Below are 6443 nucleotides of genomic sequence, written 5' to 3' on the forward strand. Positions count from 1 at the left end.
ATAGGAACTCAATACTTAGTACTCCAGCTTCCTCAGCTCTGAATAGGAGAATTTGAAAGGGTGGTCCATACAATTTGTCAAGAGAATGGAACCCATGTTTCACCCCACAAAACTAGCTTGCATATTAGTATGCCTTCCAGAAGCTTCCTATATTTTCTATTTCATAAGGAAAATCTACACAAACAAGAAGGAAGAAAGGAAGGAACACTCAGAGTCAAACCCATATTCCTGCACAACCCCAGATGGCTGCTGAGGAGTCCATACACCTTGAGAATGACTGCTGCTGTCGCTTACTTTTTTTGCCTTTTCAAGTGTATCAGAATTGCTGCAACCATATTGACTATAAAGACAAAGTATAATTTACAATCTTGTTGTCCACTAAGAAGTGTACCTTCCCTGAGTACCACTAAGTTCCTAGAGTTGAAAATTAGCCTCTGTACCCGAAGAAGCTATGTTAAAAAGACAAAACGGATAGAGGAATCAAGCAGACTCATATTATGCCTTTTATTAAACCAATATAGACATCTATTGCCTGTCATAAGCATTCCATTCTCAAGTTTCCAATTACCCATGCAGGACTTTATTGTAGTCATGTGTCATATAACATTTTAATTAGTGACAAATTATGTATATAACTATGGTACTATAAATTTACAATGGATCTAAAATGACATTATCTACCAACATTCTGGCCATCATAACATAGCACAGCACATTACTAAATGTTTGTTCTGATGATGGGGTAAATAAACTTACCAAGCAGTGGGTAATATAAAGTACAGTAGAAGCTAGACATGGAACATGTGCCTATAATCTACCATGCAACATTCCAAATCAAATGGTTTGGCTTGTTATTCTGCTGGCAGTCTCATACATCTTATATTTACTGTCTCTTAAATGTGTGATAATAGCTTGTGCTTGATCTATTGTTTGTGCTTTGTTCTACATGGTCCTAGGAGTAAAATTACATCATACATAAATGTCATGTTATCACTCTGTTTTTTTCAAGTATATGATGTTTGATCAACAATGAAATCGTCTAGTGATACATTTCTTAGAACATAACCCTGTTGTTAAATAACATGTCTGTAAGTCTGATGAGGGTAAAAGACAGAACTGAAAAAATCTCAACCAGTTTCACCATAGAAAATATATGTACATGCACCACATATGATTCCTGGGGCTCTCAAAGGAGTTGCTTTTTTGGAAAGAACAACACCAATAGCCCCAGTACAGAGGGCAGAACAAGAGTATCTCATTTCTTAAAATCTCAATGCATATGTCCAAACTTCTGATCATTCTATTGTCCTACTCACCTCTAGTACTTAACTTTGGCTGCATTAAGAATCAATTGAAGAACTCAACAGTTCCTAAACCTAGGCTACACCCCAAACAAATTAACTCAATCATGAGATATGGTTCTGAGCATTATTATTGACCTCAATGTATTATCCAAGACTGAGTATTACCGTGCAAAAGGAATTTGGAATGCATCCTTTTGTTAATAATGTTGCACAGGGTTTGGGGGGCAAGAAAGAAGATTTTACCACAGGAAATATTGGCTGAAAAAGTATTGGCTTGAGGGATACATGTGTTTTGTAAAATTAGGTATTAAAAGCAGGATACTAATAACCAGGTGGCATTCTATGGGGTGTGCTTATAATTATTATGGAGAACATTAATTGCATATGAATAACTGTAGCAAGAGGTTTTATTTGTTGCTCTTATAAATTACTGATAAATGAAAATTATTGTTTGCTCTAAACTCCTGGTGTGTAGCTTATCTCAACTCTGCTATTCCATTTATCATCTGTGTTAAAATTAGTTTCATCCGTTTGAGTACAACAGTAAACTGATTATACTTGAAATGGTCCAGATAGGCTGTTATCTTATTCTCATTGCTTTCTCTGTGCTTTACTATCTTCCTAGAACACCATTTCATTTTCCTAGACTGTCTTCTACTTCTAGACTGTTCATTATCCATTCAAACTCTGTATATGTAGTACCTTTAGAGAGAAGACTTCCTCACTTCCCAAGGTTAGACTAAATACCACAAATTAGGAGTTCTCATAAAAGTCTTCCTTTATCATTCTACCTTTTAATTGCTCCCAATATTTTGAATTCCTTATTACCAGGGGGTCATCATCATCTGGCTCATGGTTCATATCATATTTGTTAAATAAATGATTTGTGTTAGGACTTTTCACTTTTATTATTACTATAATCACTACAAAATTCCAGTCCCATCAACAGTTCAATCAAGTATTATCACCTGGAATTACATACCCTGACTGTTGTTGAATCACCAATCAGAATTCAGAACCTCAGTTACAGATCTCACTTGTATCTCTGATGCTACAGATAGATCAAGAATCAGTATTTATAAACTCTATTTCTACATATCACTAAGCATTTCTTCTACTTCTTCTTAAAAATATTTTTATATTTATTTATTTTTGAGACAGGGTTTCTCTGTATAACCCTGTCTGGCTGTCCTGGATCTCTCTACGTATGTGACCTTAAACTCACAGATATCTACCTGTCTCTCCCTCCTAAGTGCTGGGATTAAAGGTGTGCACCACCACTGCCTGGATTCCTTTACTTCTTAATTTGTGGAAGCTTCATTTATCTGACTTTAGAATCCTATTATTGTCATCCACTCAGCTGTTCTGATCCTGAGCAATCCTGGATTGCATTAGTGCTTCAAGAGCAGTGTATAGATGTGGTGTTATGTTATTTCAAGATATGGTTCATGCCCATTCTTTCCAAGCACATACTCTTTTTTTTTTTATTAACTTGAGTATTTCTTATATACATTTCGAGTGTTATTCCCTTTCCCAGTTTCCGGGCAAACATCCCCCTCCCCCCTCCCCTTCCTTATGGGTGTTCCCCTCCCAACCCTCCCCCCATTGCCGCTCTCCCCCCATAGACTAGTTCACTGGGGGTTCAGTCTTAGCAGGACCCAGGGCTTCCCCTTCCACTGGTGCTCTTACTAGGATATTCATTGCTACCTATGGGGTCAGAGTCCAGGGTCAGTCCATGTATAGTCTTTAGGTAGTGGCTTAGTCCCTGGAAGCTCTGGTTGCTTGGCATTGTTGTACTTTTGGGGTCTCGAGCCCCTTCAAGCTCTTCCAGTTCTTTCTCTGATTCCTTCAATAGGGGACCTATTCTCAGTTCAGTGGTTTGCTGCTGGCATTCGCCTCTGTATTTGCTGTATTCTGGCTGTGTCTCTCAGGAGCGATCTACATCCGGCTCCTGTCGGTCTGCACTTCTTTGCTTCATCCATCTTGTCTAATTGGGTGGCTGTATATGTATGGGCCAAATGTGGGGCAGGCTCTGAATGGGTGTTCCTTCAGTCTCTGTTTTAATCTTTGCCTCTCCCTTCCCTGCCAAGGGTATTCTTTTTCCTCATTTAAAGAAGGAGTGAAGCATTCACATTTTGATCATCTGTCTTGAGTTTCGTTTGTTCTAGGGATCTAGGGTAATTCAAGCATTTGGGCTAATAGCCACTTATCAATGAGTGCATACCATGTATGTCTTTCTGTGATTGGGTTAGCTCACTCAGGATGATATTTTCCAGTTCCAACCATTTGCCTACGAATTTCATAAAGTCATTGTTTTTGATAGCTGAGTAATATTCCATTGTCCAAGCACATACTCTTGTTGCTTCCTTGAACCGCTGGTAGTTCTTGACATGAGTCTACTATAGTAACTAGGACACAAACTCTAACTTATTCTTGCTATCATGAAAGCTTACATGTTTTTCTTTTTAAAAAGTGGACATTTTCTGTATTTATGTCTCTTGTGGTAATTGTTTATTGTATTAAAAGACAAAATCCCCTAATTCAGCAGAAAATGACAAACATTTAAATTTATATTCCACATTCAAATACTCCTTTTGACAACTTAACAGGTTTTGTTAGTAAGAGAAATTCAAGGGCTGGAAATATAATAAAAATACATAAAGAAATAAAAACAAACATTGAGCTGTTCTGTAGCACACACTTGTTATCCTGACACATAGGAAGTTGAAGCAGGAGGATTTTAAGTTCCAGCCTTGCATGGACTACACATTGAGACATTTTTAAGGGAATTCATAAAAATTATGGAAGAAGGACTGGAGAAGTCTGTCAGCGGTTAAGAATACTTGCTTAATGTTGTCACTAGGGAGACAGAGACAGGTGGATCTATGCATTCAAGGCCAGCCTGTTCTAAAGAGAGAGTTCAAGGACAGCCATCTGTAACTCTAGTTCTAGAGTACCAGTTGCCATCTTCTACCCTCTTCAGAAACTAGGCAGCCAAAACATTCATACACATAAAATAAAATAAATAAATCTATTTTCTAATTGTAGAAGATTATGTAGAGGCACAGATTTCCACTTTCAACCTTTCATTCATTGTTTTTGTTTTGAGCCAGGGTCTCACTATGTAACCATGACTGGCCTGGAACCTTGTAGACAAGGCTGGCTTCACACACCCAAATACTTAATAACATTGTATTAAAGAAAATAAGTAAGACATACAAAAGGAAGATAGATAGATAGATGGATAGATAGATAGATAGATAGATAGATAGATAGATAGATAGATAGATGATAGATAAACAGATAGATAGAAAGTATGAGTGTTTTTCCAAATTCAGCAAAAGCTAGAACTACAATATTTAAATTTGTGATTCAAATAAATTACTTAGCTAAATTCTTTTTTGCTGACAAATTCTCCCTCTCAACCTAAAGATGACAGCTAAAAAAAAGCTTTCTCAGATGTCAATTGCCTATACAAAAGCACATTCTGATGAAAAGTAAATTATGTATTAATAAGAAACATATGGGGACTGATTTCCATTAAATTAAGCATAGTTGTGAAACTTGAGAGTAAAGAAAAGTTAGCCAGAAATTCTTGAATCATGCTAAACTTACAAAATGTATTGGACATTCATTTATTGAAGTCTAAGTGCTGGCCACATTATTTTGCTTCTAACAATGGGACAGCAAAGGAACAAAATCATCATAAAACTATTATGTTAAATTATATACATTTATTATTTGATTTGGTTCCTTTTCCAAAAATGTAGGGAAAAAAAGGTAGGAATGGGAAGGTATATAATGGAAGAGCTGAGATGTATTTCATTTACTTAAACAAAAAAAATGAGAGTGGAATGGTAAAATAATATAATACCCACCAAATTTTCTTACTAAGTTAATGTCGGTTTTATAGTTTTTATGCTTTGGGGGTCAATCCTAAGTTTTCAATGAAAGTATAGAAAGTAGGCCAGAGTAGATTGCAACAAAGAATTCCTTTCCTCCCATGCCCTCCCTGACACCTCCCTTCCCCTCTTCCACACTCCCATCCGTACCTCCTCCGTTTCTCATTTTATTAGAGAAATGAAGCCTAGTGCTAGTGCCATGAATTGCCTGCAGAAAAGAAATACATATGGCCCAAGTCAGTTCCCCCAACCCAAAAAACTGCCACATAGAATTGTGCAGGACTGCCACTGGAGAATTCCCTCAAGAACATTGTTTTTCAAAAAGAAAACATGAGTGAAGGGAGAAGCTGATCTGTTGTTTACTTTCAAGAAGGTCCTTGAACATTCCTATAAGAACATATTAGAATAAATATGGCCCTCAAGAATTATCCAAATCCAAACTAACAGACTGAACCTTGTACCTGTATATTTTACCCCTATATCAATAAACAAAGGCTATCCATAAAAGAATTGTGCAAATTTAGTTGAGCCTATCTTGAAGTAAAATGAGGACTACCAACAAGGACCAGCAACAGCTAGTGGAGGGTAGTCGTTTCAGCTTTGGAAGGAAAATCTGAATAGGAGCTCAGTATCATTTTCAGTATGTTTCTGGAGCCCCTTTGGTGAAGGAAGGCAGAGAAAAGTGGAGCAGAGTTGAAAGAACAAAAGGTCAGGAGATTAAGAGATGTGAGAGAAGATTTGTTCTGTCAGTGTAAGAGCTTTGAAAATAAAACTCTTCACATTCTTCATACCTTACAGTATATTTAGGCTGTTCAATAGTAGAATATGTCTCTATAAAGGCAAATAAACCACTACTTAGGTAGGAGTTATAAGAAGAAAGCAGCACATACCCAGCATCAGTGTGACCATGCCAAAAGACACAAAGGGACGATGATGTTCAGTAAACACATCAGGCCACTGAGCCCTCCTCTTTCCTACCACACCCACAGCAGGGAGACTCACTTTGCAGGCTAAACCTTGGTCCTGGATTCTGTTTTAACAAAGGGAGAAGTATTTCCTTATGGCACCCCTTCGACCCACTTTCAAAATGTTATAGGTGAAGTAGGGCAACCATTTCATAACTCAAGAGAAATGGGGTATTTTTAAGTTTTTACCACTTTGTAACATTCACCCTTTTCAGAAAAGAAAGAAATTTAAATTTTAAAGCTTGAGTATATTTAGCCAAAAACTCATCCCT

The sequence above is a fragment of the Rattus norvegicus genome, chromosome X (assembly GCF_036323735.1).
Source record: "Rattus norvegicus strain BN/NHsdMcwi chromosome X, GRCr8, whole genome shotgun sequence".
NCBI classification, from domain to species: domain Eukaryota; kingdom Metazoa; phylum Chordata; class Mammalia; order Rodentia; family Muridae; genus Rattus; species Rattus norvegicus.